The sequence below is a fragment of the Pseudophryne corroboree genome, chromosome 6 (genome assembly GCF_028390025.1).
Source record: "Pseudophryne corroboree isolate aPseCor3 chromosome 6, aPseCor3.hap2, whole genome shotgun sequence".
In the NCBI taxonomy this organism is placed as follows: domain Eukaryota; kingdom Metazoa; phylum Chordata; class Amphibia; order Anura; family Myobatrachidae; genus Pseudophryne; species Pseudophryne corroboree.
This window is the reverse complement of record NC_086449.1, coordinates 793577390-793588127: the sequence shown is the minus strand read 5'-3', so window position 1 is coordinate 793588127 and position 10738 is coordinate 793577390.

The following is a 10738-nucleotide window of genomic DNA, read 5'->3' as shown; positions in this document are numbered from 1 at the left end:
AAAAACAGCTTAAATCATAGAATTTGGGGGTCATTTTGATCCCAAAGTATTATTAACCTCAAAAACCATAATTTACACTCATTTTCAGTCTATTCTGAATACCTCACACCTCACAATATTATTTTTAGTCCTAAAATTTGCACCGAGGTCGCTGTGTGAGTAAGATAAGCGACCCTAGTGGCCGACACAAACACCGGGCCCATCTAGGAGTGGCACTGCAGTGTCACGCAGGATGTCCCTTCCAAAAAACCCTCCCCAAACAGCACATGACGCAAAGAAAAAAAGAGGAGCAATGAGGTAGCTGTGTGAGTAAGATTAGCGACCCTAGTGGCCGACACAAACACCGGGCCCATCTAGGAGTGGCACTGCAGTGTCACGCAGGATGGCCCTTCCAAAAAACCCTCCCCAAACAGCACATGACGCAAAGAAAAAAAGAGGCGCAATGAGGTAGCTGTGTGAGTAAGATTAGCGACCCTAGTGGCCGACACAAACACCGGGCCCATCTAGGAGTGGCACTGCAGTGTCACGCAGGATGTCCCTTCCAAAAAACCCTCCCCAAACAGCACATGACGCAAAGAAAAAAAGAGGCGCAATGAGGTAGCTGTGTGAGTAAGATTAGCGACCCTAGTGGCCGACACAAACACCGGGCCCATCTAGGAGTGGCACTGCAGTGTCACGCAGGATGTCCCTTCCAAAAAACCCTCCCCAAACAGCACATGACGCAAAGAAAAAAAGAGGCGCAATGAGGTAGCTGACTGTGTGAGTAAGATTAGCGACCCTAGTGGCCGACACAAACACCGGGCCCATTTAGGAGTGGCACTGCAGTGTCACGCAGGATGTCCCTTCCAAAAAACCCTCCCCAATCAGCACATGATGCAAAGAAAAAGAAAAGAAAAAAGAGGTGCAAGATGGAATTGTCCTTGGGCCCTCCCACCCACCCTTATGTTGTATAAACAAAACAGGACATGCACACTTTAACCAACCCATCATTTCAGTGACAGGGTCTGCCACACGACTGTGACTGATATGACGGGTTGGTTTGGACCCCCCCCCAAAAAAAGAAGCAATTAATCTCTCCTTGCACAAACTGGCTCTACAGAGGCAAGATGTCCACCTCATCATCACCCTCCGATATATCACCGTGTACATCCCCCTCCTCACAGATTATCAATTCGTCCCCACTGGAATCCACCATCTCAGCTCCCTGTGTACTTTGTGGAGGCAATTGCTGCTGGTCAATGTCTCCGCGGAGGAATTGATTATAATTCATTTTAATGAACATCATCTTCTCCACATTTTCTGGATGTAACCTCGTACGCCGATTGCTGACAAGGTGAGCGGCGGCACTAAACACTCTTTCGGAGTACACACTTGTGGGAGGGCAACTTAGGTAGAATAAAGCCAGTTTGTGCAAGGGCCTCCAAATTGCCTCTTTTTCCTGCCAGTATAAGTACGGACTGTGTGACGTGCCTACTTGGATGCGGTCACTCATATAATCCTCCACCATTCTATCAATGTTGAGAGAATCATATGCAGTGACAGTAGACGACATGTCCGTAATCGTTGTCAGGTCCTTCAGTCCGGACCAGATGTCAGCATCAGCAGTCGCTCCAGACTGCCCTGCATCACCGCCAGCGGGTGGGCTCGGAATTCTGAGCCTTTTCCTCGCACCCCCAGTTGCGGGAGAATGTGAAGGAGGAGATGTTGACAGGTCGCGTTCCGCTTGACTTGACAATTTTGTCACCAGCAGGTCTTTCAACCCCAGCAGACTTGTGTCTGCCGGAAAGAGAGATCCAAGGTAGGCTTTAAATCTAGGATCGAGCACGGTGGCCAAAATGTAGTGCTCTGATTTCAACAGATTGACCACCCGTGAATCCTTGTTAAGCGAATTAAGGGCTCCATCCACAAGTCCCACATGCCTAGCGGAATCGCTCCGTGTTAGCTCCTCCTTCAATGTCTCCAGCTTCTTCTGCAAAAGCCTGATGAGGGGAATGACCTGACTCAGGCTGGCAGTGTCTGAACTGACTTCACGTGTGGCAAGTTCAAAGGGCATCAGAACCTTGCACAACGTTGAAATCATTCTCCACTGCGCTTGAGACAGGTGCATTCCACCTACTATATCGTGCTCAATTGTATAGGCTTGAATGGCCTTTTGCTGCTCCTCCAACCTCTGAAGCATATAGAGGGTTGAATTCCACCTCGTTACCACTTCTTGCTTCAGATGATGGCAGGGCAGGTTCAGTAGTTTTTGGTGGTGCTCCAGTCTTCTGTACGTGGTGCCTGTACGCCGAAAGTGTCCCGCAATTCTTCTGGCCACCGACAGCATCTCTTGCACGCCCCTGTCGTTTTTTAAAAAATTCTGCACCACCAAATTCAAGGTATGTGCAAAACATGGGACGTGCTGGAATTTGCCCATATTTCTCTAACGTCCTAGTGGATGCTGGGGACTCCGTCAGGACCATGGGGAATAGCGGCTCCGCAGGAGACAGGGCACAAAAGCAAGCTTTTAGGATCACATGGTGTGTACTGGCTCCTCCCCCTATGACCCTCCTCCAAGCCTCAGTTAGGTTTTTGTGCCCGTCCGAGAAGGGTGCAATCTAGGTGGCTCTCTTAAAGAGTTGCTTAGAAAAAGTTTTTAGGTTCTTTATTTTCAGTGAGTCCTGCTGGCAACAGGCTCACTGCATCGAGGGACTTAGGGGAGAGAATTTCAACTCACCTGCGTGCAGGATGGATTGGATTCTTAGGCTACTGGACACCATTAGCTTCAGAGGGAGTCGGAACACAGGTCTCGCCCTGGGGTTCGTCCCGGAGCCGCGCCGCCGACCCCCTTGCAGATGCTGAAGATTGAAGAGGTCCGGAACCAGGCGGCAGAAGACTTTTCAGTCTTCCTCAGGTAGCGCACAGCACTGCAGCTGTGCGCCATTGTCTGTCAGCACACTTCCCACAGCGATCACGGAGGGTGCAGGGCGCGGGGGGGGGCGCCCTGGCAGCAATGTAGAATACCTGTATGGCGAAAAATACATCACATATAGCCCTTGAGGCTATATGGATGTATTTAACCCCTGCCAGACTTCACAATCTCCGGAGAAGAAGCCCGCCGAAAAGGGGGCGGGGCCTATTCTCCTCAGCACACAGCGCCATTTTCCCTCACAGAAAGGCTGAGGGGAAGGCTCCCAGGCTCTCCCCTGCACTGCACTACAGAAACAGGGTTAAAACAGAGAGGGGGGGCACTGATTTGGCGATATACATATATATTAAATGCTATATGGGAGGAACACTTATATAAGGGTTGTCCCTGTATAATTATAGCATTTTGGTGTGTGCTGGCAAACTCTCCCTCTGTCTCCCCAAAGGGCTAGTGGGTCCTGTCCTCTATCAGAGCATTCCCTATGTGTGTGCTGTATGTCGGTACGTGTGTGTCGACATGTATGAGGAAAATGTTGGTGAGGAGGCGGAGCAAATTGCCTGTAATGGTGATGTCACTCTCTAGGGAGTCGACACCGGAATGGATGGCTTACTTATGGAATTACGTGATAATGTCAACACGCTGCAAGTGGGTTGACGACATGAGACGGCCGGCGAACAAATTAGTACCGGTCCAGGCGTCTCAGACACCGTCAGGGGCTTGTAAAAACGCCCATTTACCTCAGTCGGTCGACATAGACCCAGACACGGACACTGATTTCAGTGTCGACGGTGAAGAAACAAACGTATTTTCCTTTAGGGCCACACGTTAAGGGCAATGAAGGAGGTGTTACATATTTCTGATACTCCAAGTACCACAAAGAAGGGTATTATGTGTGAGGTGAAAAAACTACCTGTAGTTTTTCCTGAATCAGATAAATTAAATGAAGTGTGTGATGATGCGTGGGTTTCCCCCGATAGAAAATTATTGGCGGTATACCCTTTCCCGCCAGAAGTTAAGGCGCATTGGGAAACACCCCTCAGGGTGGATAAGGCGCTCACATGCTTATCAGAAAAATATCCTAAAAAGTATACACACACATGCTGGTGTTATACTGTGACCAGCGATCGCCTCAGCCTGGATGTGCAGAGCTGAGGTGGCTTGGTCGGATTCCCTGACTAAAAATATTGATACCCTTGACAGGGACAGTATTTTATTGACTATAGAGCATTTAAAGGATGCATTTCTATATATACGAGATGCGCAGAGGGATATTTGCACTCTGGCATCAAGAGTAAATGCGATGTCCATATCTGCAAGAAGATGTTTATGGACACGACAGTGGTCAGGGGATGCAGATTCCAAACGGCACAAAGATGTATTGCCGTATAAAAGGGCAGGAGTTATTTGGGGTCGGTCCATGGGACCTGGTGGCCACGGCAACTGCTGGAAGATCCACCGTGTTTTACCCTAAGTCACATCTCTGCAGAAAAAGACACCGTCTTTTCAGCCTCAGTCTTTTCGTCCCTATAAGATATCTGCCCAGGGATAGAGGAAAGGGAAGAAGACTGCAGCAGGCAGCCCATTCCCAGTAACAGAAGCCCTCCACCGCTTCTACTAAGTTCTCAGCATGACGCTGGGACCGTACAGGACCCCTGGATCCTACAAGTAGTATCAAAGGGGCACAGATTGGAATGTCGAGGCGTTTCCCCCCTCGCAGGTTCCTGTAGTCTGCTGTACCAATGTCCCCCTCCGACAGGGAGGCAGTATTGAAAACAATTCACAAGCTGTATTCCCAGCAGGTGATAATAAAATTACCCCTCCTACAACAAGGAAAGGGGTATTGTTCCACACTATAGGGTGGTACTGAAGCCAGAAGGCTAGGTGAGACCGATTCTAAATCTGAAAAATTTGAACACTTACAAGGGTTCAAATCCAGATGGAGTCACTCAGAGCAGTGATAGCGAACTGGGAACAAGGGGACTATATGGTGTCCCGGGACATCAGGGATGCTTACCTCCATGTCCCAAAATTTGCTTTTCTCACCAAGGGTACCTCAGGTTCGTGGTACAGAACTGTCACTATCAGTTTCAGACGATGACGATGCCGTCCAAGGCACCCCGGGTCTTTACCAAGGTAATGACCGAAATGAGGATTCGTCTTCAAAGAAAATGGACGACCTCCTGATAAGAACAAGGTCCAGAGAACAGTTGGAGGTCGGAGTAGCACTATCTCAAGTAGTTCTACGACAGCACGGGTGGATTCTAAATATTCCAAAACCGCAGTTGTTCCGACGACACGTCTGCTGGTCCTAGGGATGATTCTGGACACAGTCCAGGAAAAGGGTGTTTCTCCCAGAGGAGAAAGCCAGGGAGTTATCCGAGCTAATCGGGATTCTCCTAAAACCAGGAAAAGTGTCAGTGCATCATTGCACAAGAGTCCTGGTAAAAAATGGTGGCTTATTACGAAGCGCTTCCATTCGGCAGATTTCACGCAAGAACTCTTCAGTGGGATCTGCTGGACAAATGGTCCGGATAGCATCTTCAGATGCATCAGCGGATAACCCTATATCCAAGGACAAGGGTGTCTCTCCTGTGGTGATTACAGAGTGCTCATCTTCTAGAGGGCCGCAGATTCGGCATTCAGGATTGGATGCTGGTAACCACGGAGGCCAGCCTGAGAGGCTGGGGAGCAGTCACACAGGAAAAAAAAAAAAAATTTCCAGGGAGTGTGATCAAGTCTGGAGAATTCTCTCCACATAAATATACTGGAGCTAAGAGCAAATTTGTAATGCTATAAGCTTAGCAAGGCCTCTGCTTCAAGGTCAGCCGGTATTGATCCAGTGGGATAACATCACGGCAGTCGCCCACGTAAACAGATAGGGCGGCACAAGAAGCAGGAGGGCAGTGGTCAAAACTGCAAGGATTTTTCGCTAGACGGAAAATCATGTGATAGCACTGTCAGCAGTGTTCATTCCGGGAGTGGACGACTGGGAAGCAGACTTCCTCAGCAGGCACGACCTCCACCCGGGAGAGTGGGAACTTCATCGGGAAGTTTTCCGCATGATTGTGAACCGTTGGGAAAGACCAAAGGTGGAAATGATGGCGTCCCGCCCGAACAAAAAACGGGACAGGTATTGCGCCAGGTCACGAGACCTTCAGGCGATAGCTGTGGACGTCCTGGTAACACCGTGGGTGTAACAGTCGGTGTATGTGTTCCCTCTTCTGCTTCTCATAACCAAGGTATTGAGAATTATAAGACGTAGAGGAGTAAGAACTATACTCGTGGCTCCGGATTGGCCAAGAGGGACTTGGTACCCGGAACTTCAAGAGATGCTCACAGAGGACTAATGGCCTCGGGAGCTAAGATGGGATTTGCTTTCAGCAAGAACCATGTCTGTTCCAAGAGGAACCGTGGCATCTGCCTCTAAGAAAGGACCTGCTCCAGCAGGGACCTTGTCTGTTCCAAGACTTACCGCGACTGCGTTTGACGGCATGGCGGTTGAACGCCGGATCCTAAGGGAAAAGGCATTCCGGAAGAGGTCATACCTACCCTGGTCAAAGCCAGGAAGGAGGTGACCGCACAACGTTATCACCACATGTGGTGAAAATATGTTGCGTGGGTGAGGCCAGGAAGGCCCCACAAAAAAATTTCAACTAGGTCGATTTCTGCACTTCCTGAAAACAGGAGTGTCTATGAGCCTCAAATTGGGGTCCATTAAGGTTCAAGTTTCGGCCCTGTAGATTTTCTTCCAGAAAAAATTGGCTTCAATTCCTGAAGTCCAGACGTTTGTCAAGGGAGTATTGCATATACAGCCCCTTGTGTGCCTCCAGTGGCACCGTGGGATCTCAACGTAGTGTTGGGATTCCTCAAATCATATTGGTTTGAACCGATCAAATCTGTGGATTTGAAATATCTCACATGGAAAGGGACCATGTTGTGGCCCTGGCCTCGGCCAGGCGATTGTCAGAATTGGGGGCTTTGTCTTAAAAAAAGCTCATATTTGTTTTTCCATTCGGACAGGGCAGAACTGCGGACTCGTCCCCAGTTTCTTCCTAAGGTGGTGTCAGCGTTTCGCCTGAAACAACATATTGTGGTGCCTGCGGCTACTAGGGACTTGGAGGACTCCAAGTTGCTAGACGTTGTCGGGGCCCTAAAAATATATATATATATATATATATATATATATATATTTCCAGGACGGCTGGAGTCAGAAAGTCTGACTTGCTGTTTATATTGTATGCACCCCAAAAGATGGGTGCTCCTGCTTCTAAGCAGACTATTGCTCGTTGGATTTGTAGTACAATTCAGCTTGCACAGTCTGTGGCAGGCCTGCCACAGCCAAAATCTGTCAATGCCCATTCCACAAGGAAGGTGGGCTCATCTTGGGCGGATGCCCGAGGGGGTCTCGGCTTTAAAATTTTGCCGAGCAGCTACGTGGTCAGGGGGGAACACGTTTGTAAAATTCTACAAATTTGATACCCTGGCTGAGGAGGACCTGGAGTTCTCTCATTCGGTGCTGCAGAGTCACCCGCACTCTCCCGCCCGTTTGGGAGCTTTGGTATAATCCCCATGGTCCTGACGGAGTCCCCAGCATCCACTAGGACGTTAGAGAAAATAAGATTTTACTTACCGATAAATCTATTTCTCGTAGTCCGTAGTGGATGCTGGGCGCCCATCCCAAGTGCGGATTGTCTGCATTACTTGTACATAGTTATTGTTACAAAAATCGGGTTATTATTGTTGTGAGCCATCTTTTTTAGAGGCTACTTCATTGTTATCATACTGTTAACTGGGTTCAGATCACAAGTTGTACGGTGTGATTGGTGTGGCTGGTTTGGGTTTTACCCGGGATTCAAGATCCTTCCTTATTGTGTACGCTCGTCCGGGCACAGTACCTAACTGAGGCTTGGAGGAGGGTCATAGGGGGAGGAGCCAGTACACACCATGTGATCCTAAAAGCTTGCTTTTGTGCCCTGTCTCCTGCGGAGCCGCTATTCCCCATGGTCCTGACGGAGTCCCCAGCATCCACTACGGACTACGAGAAATAGATTTATCGGTAAGTAAAATCTTATTTTAATGCACACACAATATTGCTGGCGTTGTCCGATGCCACAAATCCACAGGAGAGTCCAATTGGGGTAAGCCATTCCGCGATGATCTTCCTCAGTTGCCGTAAGAGGTTTTCAGCTGTGTGCGTATTCTGGAAAGCGGTGATACAAAGCGTAGCCTGCCTAGGAAAGAGTTGGCGTTTGCGAGATGCTGCTACTGGTGCCGCCGCTGCTGTTCTTGCGGCGGGAGTCCATACATCTACCCAGTGGGCTGTCACAGTCATATAGTCCTGACCCTGCCCTGCTCCACTTGTCCACATGTCCGTGGTTAAGTGGACATTGGGTACAACTGCATTTTTTAGGACACTGGTGAGTCTTTTTCTGACGTCCGTGTACATCCTCGGTATCGCCTGCCTAGAGAAATGGAACCTAGATGGTATTTGGTAACGGGGGCACACTGCCTCAATAAATTGTCTAGTTCCCTGTGAACTAACGGCGGATACCGGACGCACGTCTAACACCAACATAGTTGTCAAGGCCTCAGTTATCCGCTTTGCAGCAGGATGACTGCTGTGATATTTCATCTTCCTCGCAAAGGACTGTTGAACAGTCAATTGCTTACTGGAAGTAGTACAAGTGGGCTTACGACTTCCCCTCTGGGATGACCATCGACTCCCAGCAGCAACAACAGCAGCGCCAGCAGCAGTAGGCGTTACACGCAAGGATGCATCGGAGGAATCCCAGGCAGGAGAGGAATCGTCAGAATTGCCAGTGACATGGCCTGCAGGACTATTGGCATTCCTGGGGAAGGAGGAAATTGACACTGAGGGAGTTGGTGGGGTCGTTTGCGTGAGCTTGGTTACAAGAGGAAGGGATTTACTGGTCAGTGGACTGCTTCCGCTGTCACCCAAAGTTTTTGAACTTGTCACTGACTTATTATGAATGCGCTGCAGGTGACGTATAAGGGAGGATGTTCCGAGGTGGTTAACGTCCTTACCCCTACTTATTACAGCTTGACAAAGGGAACACACGGCTTGACACCTGTTGTCCGCATTTCTGGTGAAATACCTCCACACCGAAGAGCTGATTTTTTTGGTATTTTCACCTGGCATGTCAACGGCCATATTCCTCCCACGGACAACAGGTGTCTCCCCGGGTGCCTGACTTAAACAAACCACCTCACCATCAGAATCCTCCTGGTCAATTTCCTCCCCAGCGCCAGCAACACCCATATCCTCCTCATCCTGGTGTACTTCAACACTGACATCTTCAATCTGACTATCAGGAACTGGACTGCGGGTGCTCCTTCCAGCACTTGCAGGGGGCGTGCAAATGGTGGAAGGCGCATGCTCTTCACGTCCAGTGTTGGGAAGGTCAGGCATCGCAACCGACACAATTGGACTCTCCTTGTGGATTTGGGATTTCGAAGAATGCACAGTTCTTTGCTGTGCTGCTTTTGCCAGCTTGAGTCTTTTAATTTTTCTAGCGAGAGGCTGAGTGCTTCCATCCTCATGTGAAGCTGAACCACTAGCCATGAACATAGGCCAGGGCCTCAGCCGTTCCTTGCCACTCCGTGTCGTAAATGGCATATTGGCAAGTTTACGCTTCTCCTCCGACAATTTTATTTTAGGTTTTGGAGTCCTTTTTTTTCTGATATTTGGTGTTTTGGATTTGACATGCTCTGTACTATGACATTGGGCATCGGCCTTGGCAGACGACGTTGCTGGCATTTCATCGTCTCGGCCATGACTAGTGGCAGCAGCTTCAGCACGAGGTGGAAGTGGATCTTGATCTTTCCCTAATTTTGGAACCTCAACATTTTTGTTCTCCATATTTTAATAGGCACAACTAAAAGGCACCTCAGGTAAACAATGGAGATGGATACTAGTATACAATTATGGACTGCCTGCCGAGTGCAGACACAGAGGTAGCCACAGCCGTGAACTACCGTACTGTACTGTGTCTGCTGCTAATATAGACTGGTTGATAAAGAGATGTCTATGTAACTATGTATGTATAAAGAAGAAAGAAAAAAAAACCACGGTTAGGTGGTATACAATTATGGACGGACTGCCTGCCGAGTGCAGACACAGAGGTAGCCACAGCCGTGAACTACCGTACTGTACTGTGTCTGCTGCTAATAATATAGACTGGTTGATAAAGAGATGTCGTAGTAGTATGTATGTATAAAGAAGAAAGAAAAAAAAAACACGGTTAGGTGGTATACAATTATGGACGGACTGCCTGCCGAGTGCAGACACAGAGGTAGCCACAGCCGTGAACTACCGTACTGTACTGTGTCTGCTGCTAATATAGACTGGTTGATAAAGAGATGTCTATGTAACTATGTATGTATAAAGAAGAAAGAAAAAAAAACCACGGTTAGGTGGTATACAATTATGGACGGACTGCCTGCCGAGTGCAGACACAGAGGTAGCCACAGCCGTGAACTACCGTACTGTACTGTGTCTGCTGCTAATATAGACTGGTTGATAAAGAGATGTCTATGTAACTATGTATGTATAAAGAAGAAAGAAAAAAAAACCACGGTTAGGTGGTATACAATTATGGACGGACTGCCTGCCGAGTGCAGACACAGAGGTAGCCACAGCCGTGAACTACCGTACTGTACTGTGTCTGCTGCTAATATAGACTGGTTGATAAAGAGATGTCTATGTAACTATGTATGTATAAAGAAGAAAGAAAAAAAAACCACGGTTAGGTGGTATACAATTATGGACGGACTGCCTGCCGAGTGCAGACACAGAGGTAGCCACAGCCG